Source organism: Cupressus sempervirens, chromosome 6, assembly GCF_028749045.1.
Source record: "Cupressus sempervirens isolate cs-2001-9-10 chromosome 6, ASM2874904v1, whole genome shotgun sequence".
Taxonomy (NCBI): domain Eukaryota; kingdom Viridiplantae; phylum Streptophyta; class Pinopsida; order Cupressales; family Cupressaceae; genus Cupressus; species Cupressus sempervirens.
The window spans coordinates 620830736-620845985 of record NC_143123.1 but is presented as its reverse complement, the minus strand read 5'-3'; positions in this window follow the sequence as shown (position 1 = coordinate 620845985).

The window sequence follows — 15250 nt, the reverse complement described above, 5'->3', positions numbered from 1 at the left end:
CAAAGCCAAAAAAAGACAATATATTATATATGAAAAATTCATATCCTATATCATCTTCCAAAATGTTGAAATTATAATAGAAATAATTATTTTCAAACTTTTGATAAAAAAGTGATGAATGTCAATAAAAGAAAATGAAGAAGAATATCTTATGCATGCAAAATTAAAATCCTATATATAAATCTTCCAAAATAGTAAAATTACTAATAGTATGAGATCATTACAATGCTTGCAATAGGCATTTTGTTTAAGCCTACTAATACTCTCGTAATTATGGTTGTGAACCTTGTTTTTGTTTTTAGCGACAATAGGGGTTAGTCTTTTTTTTATGGTAATCCACTCGTAGTTGACCAATTTTCTATTACGGGCCAGCCCCCTTATTTTGGCTGCTATTAATTCAAAAACATAATATGCAAAAGTTTCCATATAGATGTATCCCATGGACTCATGTGTGTCATTTTGTATATAAATAGGCCTACTCAAGGGAAAATATAGAGTAATTAAATCTTTATTTCATTTTTGTAAATAAGTGGGCTTTCTGAAGTGCAAATACGGAATAATTAAATCTTTCTTACATTTATTCATACATTAAAATGGATTTCAGAACCTCATCATTATCAATGAGCATGGACATTTAGTTCTTTCAATTTCTTGATATTTAATTTCTAAAGCATCATCAATCCAAATATTTAATTCTTTCAATTTTTGGTTATTTAATTTACAAAGTCTCATCAATATCAATGAGTATGAGCATTCACTTCTTTCAATTATGGTTATTTTATTTATGTAGGATTGATTTATAGGATTTTGATCTATTTGTTTATATCTGTATTTTATTAACAAAATAAATACATTATGTAAACTATAAAAGTTATGTTTTCCCACTTCTTACAAACAACATCTAAAAACACTCTTAACTAGACCACCCAATAGACAGTGTCCAAAGACTCACTAATAACAATGTTCAATCCAAAATTTCAGATATTATGACACATTTGTTTCATTTTGTAATTTTGTTTTATTAATACTATATGGACAACTATTTTAAACTACTTGCCATTTTAAAAAAAAATTTGCACACCCTCTTTCAATGCTTCTTACTTCATTCCCTTGCACAAGTTAGGGACTCAAGATCTACATAGCACTTGTTTAATTTAAGTATTTTGTACTATAATAAAGTATCTCAATTCTAGGATCTCTCTTTGGTGGCCCTATTTTATTAATTACAATATTTGGTAAATGTCATGCCTAGTATAGCTAGAGTGTTTTTCACATGTGGCTTAGAGATGGTGACTTGTTTGAATTTAGGTTTCCACTAACTCTAGACTTATTTATGCTCTATCATTTTATTCTTCTATCAAGGTGATCCTATTTTCTTAGCCACAAAGTGGTTGCAAAATTAATTCTAAGAACATGAATTAAAGAACAATCATTTTTCTTTTGAATTGGGAACACTAAGATGTTGATAGATATGATTTATCAAAACTAAGCCAAGTCCTTACAATGAGCTTCAAATTGGTGAGGAATGTATTGTGTATATATTTTGTAAGGAAGAAAATTGTGAAGCTTTATCCCCATTTATCTTATTACAATATGGTTTCCTCTCTTCTTTTCCAATAGTGCATATCTCATTGAAGAAATAAGTTAAATTCAACATCTAAAGACATTTCCTTAAAATTATTTGATTCGCTACAAATTAAGAGTTTATGAATTGGAAAAGTTGTTATCATGCATGTTTACATCCACAAGATCTTTGTTGACTCTCCTAATAAATTAATTTTTAGGGTTGCATGTTTGGATTGGTTAGAGACACTTTTAAAGAACTTCCAAAATGTGTTAGAAACGCTCGTCTAGATTTAGATGGTTCAATTATCAAAAAGATTAGGAAGGCCTTTAAAATTCTCTAGATTTCTTGTTCATATTATTAAAAAGGTTGTTTGAATATGGCTCCTAATGTTAACTATATGAATAATTTACTCATTGTTTAATTATGAAACACAAAAACCTAATTTCTAGATTATAGAGTTCATTTTTTAATAAAGTAGTTTTTGAAGATATTTGAAACCTCTTTTAGGATTCTTGTTGTGTTATCATTTTAAGCTCTACAATTTAAGAATGAAAAAACTTGAATTCCCTCTTAAATCAAATGTTAGGGCTCTTGTATCAAAAGTTAGACTTCTTGTATAAGAAATTTAAAAGAATGTTAGTCAATTAGACATTAAAAAAATACTTATAAGATGGAGTTACACACGCTAGTTCCATTATAATAGACAAAGAGGCTAAAATGGTTTGTTCAAGTTGATGACTAAATTTTCTAATGTGCTTGTTAAAGGTGTAATAAATGTATTATTTCTAGCCTATAAAGTCATCTCAAGATTTGGGTGTCTATTTTATAACTAGGCATTTGGGTGCCATACTTTTGGATTATTTTTATGCAATGCTTTCTAAAGCCATTTAATGGTTTTCATTTATTACTTCAATTTTTAATGTACTTGAAATGGACACATGTACAATCTTGAGTTTCATAAGTATTGTTAAATATTATACAAATGATTCTAGCTCTCTGACTAGTGATACTCTTGTAAAGTATTTCTTTGCAAATGTATTGCAGTCAAATTATTCATTAGTGATAATCCTGTAAAGTATTGCTTTGCAAATGTATTGTAATTGTGTTCAGGTTATTGAATAATACATTGATCTACTTTGAAGTAAAAGTTTTTCTTTTTCTTTTTCATTTGCTATAAGAGGTTTCTCTATGTACACTTGAGTTGTTAATTTTATATTATGTTTCATTTATATTTCTTATTCTTGTCATATTAAACTTCTAAAATTTTCCAGTAATCTTGTTACATAATGTTTATTTTACTATTGGGTAGGGATTTTGATGGAAATTATAATTCTTATACCATTTTGTTGATATCTCTCTCTGATTTTCAATTAAATTAACATAATCATAAGACTTAAAAGATATCCACATTTCTAAACTTAAACTTGACATGGACATGAACTCCACTTGATCCCTTATAATATCTAAACCATACACTCAATAATACTAAATGTCTAATCGACCTATTCAAAACCACTCATTTTCCTTACTAAATCAAGAATTGATTGACAAATTCCACTTTCTTTATTTTAAATCTAGAAACCGTTGCTGTAAATAATATCATTATTCTATCGAATTAACATAGAAATGCATTTTTATTTCACTGACAATCGTTCTTTCAAGACATGTATTTGACTGCCTATATCTTATGATCTCTTATAATCTTAATATTAAAATAGGTAGCAGATTTGTCTCTCATACATCATAATAGATGCCATGGTATATTGTAAAGATCGGTTAACAATTTCTCATATAGACAACCATACTCACTCGTCATTCTTATGTGATTTTATACTTGGTTTAAAATGAAAACAATACTGTTGAAAGGCGGTTGGCTGTCGAAGTGCACCATCAACTAACCTAAAAAACACTTGGGATGCTACAGCAAATATAGAAAAGACATGACTATGATGATTAGAAAACCAATCTTAATGTGGAAAGCAGTTGACGAAAACTGGCTTTTATCATTTCCGTATACAAATCTTGGCGCCGCGCAAAAATGTAAAGGTGAAAAGTACAAAACTAGTTAAATTTCTGTCACAAATGTTGCACGGGAACATGCCTGCATTTTCTGTGCATTTAAGAGGTCTGAATTTTGCCAGCTTTCTAGTCCGTACTGGCAGCAGACAATTTGTTGCTCGTCTCCTTTACCCCTCACATCAACAATGGTGGGGAGTAGAAAAATTAATTGTGCATTGAAATGATGAAGCGAAAATGTGAAAACGTTTGAATCTCAACCTAGGTTAGAGGATAGGTACGCATTGATGGATTTGAATTCGTAGGCAAGTTCAGTACAAAAATGTATGTAGATTCTACATTATGCATGCGTTATTATTAAGTGATTGAGATGAGTTGCCAAGTGAGATTGGACACTTCCAATAGCATTGTACTCTCTTCTTTTTTCTTTCTTTTTTTTGGGATAATAGGGTGAATGAATTGAACTTATTGTTCAAATTTATGGTAAAATTTGCAGATGTTGATTATAATTACTTTTTAAAAATAAGTTCTATTATCAGATGTGGAAGGCCTTGTAAATTTTATCGTGAATCCTCACTTTTCTTTAATAATTGGAAGATTAATTTACAAGTGGGTATATTTTTATTTTCATATTTTATAATTATTTTTTTAATATATAAGTTGTGTAATAGTATAGTTTATATGTTTATTATTGTTAGTCTATTTATTAATTTATTATTATTATTTAGGTGAATGTGGTAGGCTTTCAAATATATTAAAATAAATTTGATTCAAGAACTCAATGGGGAAAGAATTAGAAAAGAAAAGCCCAAATCCTCGCTCAGATACAAAGTGCATAAAGTAAAATTAGAAGGAAGTGTTCATATGACACATGCCATTGTCCAAGGGCCGCACAACACTTGTTAGTATCATAAACATGCCCCTATATCAAGAACATTACAATGAAGGATTGCAGCTGAAGGGAACCCTGCTGAAAACAAACTTTACTTGTATCATTGAAGAAAAGTTCATCAACATAGCCTCATGGGTCAAAAGTAGCTCCTGACTGATCTTCATATGTCAATGTCAGTGGTGGAAAAAAAGACTCTCAGCAGCACAAATCACACTACAACCACTATAGTAGAAGAGGACATATACTCAGCCAAGTTTGTCACTTTGACTTGGATAAAAAACAACACATCATGGCAAGCATGCTCCATTTTATACTGCCCAAAGTGAAGTGTAAAGACATCATACAAATTATGACAATAAAGAAATCAGTGAGGTACAACAGATCTTGATGTCAAAGAATTTACAGTCTTCCATGAATTGAGTTCTTTATATGAGTCTTACAACCTCAAAAGAAGTTTAAAGTTGAACTCGCTCGTAGTTTATAATCTGGAAGAGGGATGGGTAATACTCAGCCAAGGGAGAGGAGGGAGAAGTGTTGATGATGACATTATCACATCCCAAATTAGCCAAGCAGTTTGCAAGCTTGTTTCCTTCTCTGTATGTATGCGATATGTAGCATTCTTTGAATGAAGCCAGCAATGACCAAATTTGATTGAAGATATAAGATAGCTTTCTGTTTATGAGCTTCTTCGAGATGCATGCATTTATGATGACATTAGAATCACCTTCAATATGAACATGTTCAAGATCAAGTTTTTTGCCAATAAGAAAACCTTGTAATAGAGCTAGTTCCTCAGCACCGTTATTTGTGTTAGGGGTAGTAGGGGAAGATTTTAAAGCCATCACATCTCCCAGATAATTTCTAATGCATATGCCAATCCCCGATCTCCTTGGGTTGCCTCTAGACACTCCATAAATGTTTATTTTAAACTGGGACTTAAGAGGAGGGGACCATCTAATGGATTGTCTTAGAGGAGCCTTAAAGTGTTGACTAATAGGAAAGGGGAGACATGGGAACTTAAGGCCCTTCCACACCTAAATGATTTTTTAATCCCAAGTTGTAAAAACGTGCTTATCTTCAAGTCTTTGAGTAGCATCTTTGACCATTTTTAAAAGAGATTTGTCAAGCAAGGTCAAGACAGATTCGATTGGCAAAGATTGTTGTTTGAAGATGTGTTTACTTCTCTCCCACCAAATTGAACACAAGATAGCTGTTGGTGCACAAATCCAAATAGAGGAGAATAAATATCTTGAAAAGAGAGTTGGCCATGACTGGAATAGATCCCAAAGGGATAGAGGCAAGGGAAAAGAAACATCAAGTTTTTTCATAACAAAGGGCCAACATTCCCTAGAAAATGAGAATTGTAGAAATAAGTGATCCACAGATTCTATCACTAAATTACAGAGAACACACTAGAATTACACTTGGGTTTATTAAGTCTAATTAGTCCTTCATAATTAGTTGATACTTGTTGATGCAAGTTGTCATGCATATTTGGCAATTGTTCACCAAGTTGTTAATGTTTAAGAGTCTATTGGAGAGATCTTGATTCCATTTCAAAACCTCATCCTAGGTTTCTGTTATCACAAAAGTTCGTACCCATGTCCAAACTTTTTACCTAAAGACAACCTTGTGAAACATGGAAACAACCTCTAAGCTGTGGGACTTGAACTGTGAGGTTGAGTCTCCAGAGAAGGCTAGCTTCCTTTACTATCAGGGTGCACCTAACTACTCTTGGAGAGGGAAAGGGAGAAGGAATGCATGAAAGAAAATCTACCTACTCTAACCTAAGGGGGTGATGCACCAAAATAGAGTGTTCAAACCAATCTCTGCCCATACATGCACTATTAGACCATCATGACACCAAAAGATATACATATCCAGACTTGCTTTAATCTAGCAATCACATGCAGATCAGAAAACCCAAATGAATGACACAAGGAAAGAGAGGATTCACTTATATACCATTCATAGGCCAAAAGAGATACAGTCATGCAAGATTACAGACCTCTACAATACACCAATGAGAGGCAAATAGTTCTTGCACTTTACATCAATGGCTAGAGGAGATAAGGAAGAATTTCATACAGTTCAAAGGCAAAGGAAATTTACACCAAAGTTGTGAAGCAATATCAAAGAAAACAGAGAGGAGTCGACCAGAATAAAATATACAAAAATTGCCTTTATAGCTTAGGCATAATTGAGATATTTTCTAACTGAAGTTACTCCACAACCACTGCCAATAAGTCTTACAGAGAATAATCATGCAGATCTAGGGTGAATCCAACCTTGGCACATACTTAAATACAAGGAAATATGATATTTTGCCAAAACAGGGCCTCGAGAAGATAGCAAACGGTGCCATTAAACCATTCTGACCAAGTAGATAGGTAGGATCAGAGGTCATGGAGTGCAACATTCACTCGGGAGTGGTTGGAATCGATCATGAAGATCAGATTGTGCAAGAAAACTTGACTTCCTTCTTTTCTAGCTCGTGAATCAGCAAGGTCAAACAGTAAACTGAATTCTGCCACCGGGATGAGCCATGTGGGCCAATGATTTCATTTCATTTTGCAACCCCGTAAAGTCTCCATGTAGTTGACCACATCTAACTGACTAACTGTGCCATCTTTTCAAAACACTAACCGTGGTGATCTCCCAACTGCCAGCCTTGATTGCCAATGCCTTAGTCGGCCCCCCTGGGACACGTGTCCTTCAGGCACTTCCCCACAATGTTTAATTTCCTTGCATCCTCATATTGTGGGAAAGTGTCGATCGTTGATCTCTATGAGATCAACGATTATGAAAGATCCTCCATATACTGCGCTTTCTATTTAAAATTTATGGGGCCACAAACACTCAACATCTGACTCAGCATGACCTGGCACCATCTTGGCATCCAACTGCGGTGTAAAAAATAGACCTAACCCCACAAGGACACACGACAGTAAGGCACATGCTCACATTCCTTAAAACTCATGCAACTTCTTATTGTGGGTATGCGCCAACCATTGATCTTGGGAGATCTAACGGTGGGAGGTACAATTGAGAACATGCAACATCATTTTAGCCTTTATTCCTTGGGTCTGCGGGGACACGTGGCAATCTAGCGCTTACCCGCATTGTCAAGAAGTCTGACAAAAAATAGAATGCAGGAAAGTGGGTGCCAATCAAAATACTAGCTCACTCAGTAGCTCTCCCCACTGCAGCCCAAAAAAGAAGATGGACTCACCTGCCATGCGTCACAAAGGTGCTTCCCCACATTACGTAAAGGTAGTTCATCTTGAGAATGCAGGAAAGTATCTGCCATAGATCTATGCAAGATCTGATGACATAGAAAATTGTAGGAAAATAGAAATTTTAATCATTTTAATTTTTTGTATTTCCTAAGCATTAAAATAATAATAAAAAGTGGGAAGAGACCGTTGGGTGGGCTTGCATTTAAAATTCAAATTTTGGCAAGAGGCAAAAATAAGCAACATTTTTGGCGACTCAGAGGGGACGCAAGCTAGCTATGCACATGACCAATGGCCTTATGCATCCATTGGACTATAGAGTCATAAAAATGGTGGATCAGTGCATGGTGAAACCCTAACCCTACCTTTGCGGTAGCAAAACACCAAAAACTCTGTCTTTGGAACTCTACAACCTCAGCAAAACACATGTGCTCGTGCACTTCTTGGAAAATTGAAAAACAACAAGAAGAAAACTAAGCTACCTATGTACACAAAACCCCAACCCCTGTCAGAAACATGGTTTGAGATAGATCCCATTGATTGGGATAGGCAAAATTTCACCACCAGGCTTGCTTAATTGAAAATCATTGGTCTGCTTGCAACTAACAATCACATAGGGGTCGCTCCATAGTGCATCAAATTTTGAGTGCCTCCTTGGTTTTGCCCTGTCTGCATCCCATTTCAAACCCAAATCACCTTATCTGAAGGTTTTGACCCTAGCCTTCTTATCAAAGCTCCCTTTCACCTACTATTGATGTGTTTCTAGGGTCTGCATGGCCTAACTTCGTTTCTCTTCCAGCTCCATCAGCTCTGCCATTCTCACTGTCATGACATCATTTTCAATTAGCTCCAGTTGATGAGCTAGTTCTAGGGATGGGAATTCTAATGAAATTGAAAGCCTTGCTTCTCTGCCACATACCAACATAAATGGTAAATTTCCTATTGACCTCTTAGGTGTTATTCTATCAGCCCTTAGTGCAGTCCTCAACTTTTGATGCCAACACCTTTGGTTATCCTCTATAGTTCTTTTCATAATCCTAATCAGGTTTTTGTTGGATGAATCAACCAAACCATTTCCTTGAGGATAGTAGTTTGAGGATGTGCTCAAGCAGATATTATGGTCAACTACCCATGCACAAATCTGAGCTCCTACAAAAGATTTTTCATTATTTGAAATAATGGTTGAAGGGGCACCAAACCTGGTCACAATTCTGTCAAGGAACTCAACAACTAAAGATTCTATGGTGCCTTCAATGCAACTACCTCTGCCCATTTGGTGAAGTAATCTATAGCAGCTAAAATCCATTTGTGGCTAGAACTGGAAGAAGGATTGATAGGGCCTATGAAATCCAATTCCCATTGAGCAAAAGGCTAGTCCACCTGAATGGGATGAAGAGGAAGAGCTACAAGCTTTTGCTTGCCAAAAAGGAAGGCACATTTTTCACACTTCCTCATATACCTATGACAATCATAGAACAGGGATGGTCAGTAGTAACCAACCCTCATGATCTTCATTGCAGTTGTTCTTGCTGAGAAGTGACCACCATCAGGACCATCATGAAGCTTTTTAATCATTCTTTTAGCTTGGTCTATGTCAATGCATCTTAATAGGGCTCCATTAAAATCTTTCCTGAAAAGGATATCATCAACTATGACATAAGGAATTGACTGTAATCTATACTATCTCCTTTTAGTTCTATCTAATCCTTGAGGGTATCCGTTGCCTAATAGGAAATTCTTCATATCATCCATCCAATTCCTTGGGTCATCATTTCTTGTCTCTTGTTGTTCTGTTAGTATCATAGCGACTTCCTCGTCCAATTCTTGATATGATATCATCTATTTACACAATCCCCTCCCTCTTACCAGCTTGGTGATTTGGATGTCAACATCATATTCCATTACTTTAGTAATCCAACCAGCTCTCTTCTCACTAATATCTTTGCTCAAAAGGAAATCCTTCACACTTGCATGGGGTACTAACAAATGAATTTTATTATGAGATAGGAGGTGTCTAAATTTCTTTAAAGCTTTGATGACTGCAAGGGCTTGCTTCTCTACATAGCTTCATTTGTCTTCATACTCTTTAAGCCCTTCACTAAAGAAGGCTATGGGCTGCTCTTCATCTTTCTCATTTGTTTGAGTCAAGATAGTGGAAATGCTTGACTCACCACCTAGGTTCAAAATTTGGATTAATGGGAGTAGGGGCTAAGGCTATGGCTATCTTAATCTCTTTAAAACTTTCCTTCCCTTCCTTGGTCCATGCAAAGACCATACTTTTCTTAAGCATAGACATAAGGGGTTTTACCATGGTAGCAAGATTAGGGATAAATCTTCTCACAAAATTTATCCTACCAAGGAAACTTTGCATCCCTTTCTTATGTAGGAAGAGGGAGAGAAAGTATTGCTTTTGTTCTTTCTAGATCAATGGTTAAACCATCTTCAGATACAATGTGTCCTAATAATTTTCCTTGATTGGTAGCAAAGATAAACTTGCTTGGGTTAAGGGATACCCCAAACTCTCTACACCTTGAGAACACCTATCTCAAATGATCAAAATGATCTTTTACATTCTTTGAATACACTGTGATATCATCAAGGTAAACTAATACAAACTTTTCAACTACACCTTTGAAGGCCATCTCCATTGCCTTTTGAAATGTAGCACCTGGATTGGTTAGTCCAAATGGCATCTTACAATAAGCATAGGTACCCCATTTGGTGGTAAATGCAGTCTTGTACCTATCAGACTCTTTGACTAGTACTTGATTGTAGCCAAAAAATCCATCAAGAAATGAAAACCTCTTTGAACCACTAACCTTGGACAAAATCTACTCTATGGAAAGAAGAGGATGGTGATCTTTAAGGGAAGCTTGGTTAAGGTCCCTAAAGTCCACACACAATCTAATTTCTTCATTCTTCTTCCTAACAGGGACAAGATTTGCTACCCATGACAAGTGCTTGATGGGGAAAATTATATTGGCCTCAATCAATTTGATAGCTCTTTCCTCATTAAGGGTTCATTTTGGGATTTATTGGCCTTTGTTTTTGTCTTACTGGTTTGACATTATCAATTAAATCTATGGTATGCTGAAACAACCTTGGGTCAAAACCCTTTAAATCATCATACGTCCAAGCAAATACATCATTAAATTCTTGACATAGATGAATAAAACTTTCTCACTCAATCTCAGAACATACCTTCCCCATGTTTAAGGATTTTCCATTAGCAACCGTGACTGGGGTGTGATCATCTTAGTCAGCAACTAGGTTCTGTAGACACCTAAATTTGATTACACCACTTTGGTAATCTAATTTAGCCATCTCTAAAGGCATCATTAATTAAATTTTTATTTAATTAATCCTTTGCCATCCCCTAGCTGATTAATTTAATTAATCATCTATAGTCCTAATTGATAAATCAAATAACCCATTATTTATCAATTAAATCCTATTCTCCTATCTAAGTCCAAAATCCCCATTTATTAAATAAATCTATTTGATAAATAAAATCCTCAAATCTAATAACCCCTAACCTATCCCTAACCCTTCATTTAGCCTAATCCACCCCATCCACCCATACTAACCAAGCTTAGCTACTAACTCACCCACCCTCATGAATGCCATCCACTTGCAAATCTCTAACAAGCCTAATCTAATCCTAATCCATCTCTAATCCACCCCCTAATGTTGTCACATTCCCTAAGTAAGCTTAAGACTTTCCTAAGCCAAGCAAAGTCAACAATCTCAACTTCTTCCAAAAATATCTCAACCACCAAGCCTTCAATGCTCTTACAAAAGCCATAAAGACTCTTACAAGCCCATTCATTACTCTTACAAGCTATTTATGAGGGTCTTTATGAAGATATTATCTCTTGAGCCTCCTTTGTTGACTCATCCTTCCCATTTCTTCCATCCACTCACCTTGTGACATGTGTCACTCCCTGATTAGCTGTAAGAAAGCACAATCCATGTGCTCTCCTCTCATGCAATCTCAACCCTCCTTAACCATTTCCCCATCCTTGCATCTTAACCCTCCATCCCTCAAGCCCTTAGCCTATAAATTGAATCCCCTCCCAAGCCATATCATCACAACTTTTGAGCTAAAGTTATAATGCCATTTTGAGAGCAAGTTTTACATCATATCCATTCACCCAAGCCAAAATCTATAAAGAACACCATTGAAGCTAGTTTGAGAAGCTTTGAGCATACATCCCAAATCCACATAGTAGGCTCATCTCTAAATCAAGTGACCATCCTCATTGGGAGAGCCATTCTATGGCTCATTTTCTCATTTGAGGGTTTCACTTTGTCTCTCATATATGTTATGATTTTTATGCTAGTTAATGCTTTTGTTTTTGAATAGATTAGTATTTCTTGCTAACATATTCCTCATATACATTTTGGCACGCCCGATGGGACCCCACTATGGGTCATTTAATCATCTATTTCTATCTATATATTATTTTTTGCTAACAATCTAATGTTTCTTGTGGTTTGAGTGTGTTGTAGGATTTAATCTTGTTCTTGCAGGTTAAAGGAAGCATTGGGGAGAAAAAACAAAGCTTCAAAAATTAAATTCCAAATTTTTTTTGAAGAAAATCCGCGTGCTTTAAACCCAATTCTGCACAGTGTCATCTCCACAGATCGGCGTCTCCGACTGGACGACTATCCTCTCCGAATACTAAACTGTCGTCTCCAAAGTGAATTCTGTCGTCTGCACAGATCAGCGTCTCCAAGTTTCAGCATCTCCACCTAGCTTTTATCGTCGTCTTCGCCTTTAACATTCATTTCCACCTGGCCAATTTTCTTATTCAAAACACACTCTGTCATCTCGACTGCTGCCAACAGCTAAACTGTTGTCTCTGTTGTCAAACTATCGTCTCCGCTACCGCCAGTAGTCAAACTGTCGTCTCTGCCACCGCAATCCATCAACTATCATCTCTGATGCTGCCAGCTGCCTTCTTCATCATACTATCATCTACTAGTTTCGTCATCTGTGAGTTTCGACGTCTGTGAGTTTTGGCGTCTGCGAGTTTCAACGTCTCTGTAGATTGGCATCTCCGCCTATTCTATTATTTTCCTAGATTTGTCGCCTACTTTTTGGCTATCTTGTCTAAGTCATTGTCTTTGCATGTTTTCAAAACTCTAACAAATGAACCTGTATGTTTAAAAAAAAAAAAAAAATCAAATACTTCATTTGGAGGTTTTAAAATTAAACAAAACAAATCTCTTTTCCACATGCAATTTAGGCAAAGTTTGATTTTTGGGACATTTAAGAAATTTCGTTAAGTTAAACAAAAATTTACAAAAATCAATTTGAGTAGTTACTTGGACTCACCTCTTTTCTAATCACCCATCAATTTAACCATTGGTTACAATCTCAACGCCATTTATGGGGATGGGTCTACTTGAAAAAGGTGTTAAATGTTCCACAATCTAACTCACTCACTTGGTCTTTGAACATTTGCTTTAACTTTATCAAAAATTTTAAATGACCAAAAATCTAGACTAAATCGATCACATTTAAAAACTTGGGTTTTAAAATTGAACAACCATTGACGTGGAGGGCCTCCGGGCGTGCGCTTGAAAACGAATTTCACACATCTTTTCTTTTTGGGCTTAAAACAAAATCACACCAACTCTTGAATGCCTTAAAGAAAATTAATCGATACTTGACGTGGAGGGCCTCCGGGCACACAGGTTTACTTTCTTGTTGACCCTAACTCTTCTTCTTGTTCGCATTCTTCGATCGATTTTGCTTTGTTGGCGCATTTCAAAGTTGGAATTGAACATTGTCTCTTAAACACGAGTGCTTGCAAAATATAGATCAACACACATAAGAGTTAGTTGGTAAAAGAACAAGCGTGTTTTTTAGCCCAAGTTCATCCAAGTCTTCTCTCCCCTTGTCGTCTTTCGAGGCCATCTTGGGTGCATAAGATTAGTATCCAAAAACTTTGTTTCTCTTTTTAGGAGGCTTGCTTGGGGATTTCATCACCCCTTGGGACGACCTCAACTCCAGCATTCCGGCGGAGTATAAAGATCAGGAGGTGAATCGAAAGACACCTCTCTTGGGATCAAGATTTTGTCACTCGGGCTAAGCCTCAAGGAACTTTATACCCTTGAGAAGTGAAAGAGGAGAAGTGGGTTACCGATCCTCTTGGCTGTGTGACATCTTTTTGGTTTCATCCATGGATTTGGGCCTCATGTACCTTGGGTATATCGAGGACTCCCTAGCTAAACCAACTGTTAGCCTTGCAGACAACCATCTAGGATGTTAATGTGTTTGAAGTGACTGATCGAAACATTTGTAAAACATACACACTCCTCAGCGCAAGTATCACATTCTGAGAATCAAAAACTTCTATCTGGTTGTTCCTATCTATTGCTTGATTTTTATTTTTTGAATGAATGTTTGCCAAACTTGGTAAATCCTAGCTTAGGGAATACTTAGCGTAGTCACCGCCTATTCTAGAAGTTGAAAAAGTTGAAGCAAAACAACTGAGATCTCTCAAAGCTAAGCAGATTCAAGAATTCATGTCAGAACAACCCAAACCCAAACAAAAGTTCCACAAAGTTAAACTCAAGCCATCTTAGGCATACCAAGAACTTTCAGCCAAGAGAAAGCAACTAACACCAAGTCCTCGAATTGCCAAACTCCACAAAGAAGAGGATAAAGCTGCTGACAAAGCCCTTCAAGAAGCCTGGTTAGATCGCACCATCCAATTTAACCAACATCCAGGAGTTAACAATTCTTATGCCTTACCAACTAGGCATGATTTCTATGATTAGACCCTCTTATTTCTCCACATCTTCTTGCATAAGCTTCACCTTTGCATTAGAGTCATCTTTGTAGGTAAGCTAGCCATCCTTAGTCATCCACTTAAGCATTTTAGCTCATTCATCTCATTTAGAACCAAACCATCTAGCCAGCAATCCAAAATCTTCACATCCAAGCCTTCAAAATTGTTGTCACTTTGCCAAAAGTTTGCCATTCCTAACATCTTCCAAATCCACAAGCCTCACCAAGGTTATCCATTTGACAAAGCTTTGTCTAGGGTAATCTAGCTTTGTCACTTGTCATCCCTCATTAACTTGAGCTAAAGGTTGGGATCCACAAGTGGTCAATCTCGTGTTCTTCCAAAAGGATCATCAATCTATCCTTAAGTTGACACAATCACCACCAAGCTTGCACATAGGAAAGCAGAGCTTTCGTGCTTTGGCAATGTATCTTTGAAGTTAGAATCCCCAAACCAATCCTCCTTAGGTTTTGTCATATAGCTTTGCCTCAACCTAGGAAATCATTTGCATAGAAAAGCCTTCCCCTTTTGCATCCATCAACATTTGTTGCATCTCATCCCTAGGAAACATTCTTCATTTTCATGCCACCCGTCACTTGCTTAGGCAAGAAGAAGAAGGAAACAATGGAGCCCTATCATTTGGATCCAATAGTATCACTCCCCTTGAGCACTCAGCCATCCTTTAGCCCAGAGAAAGCTATGCCATCACCTACTGACATTGAAGTTTTCATGAACCAAC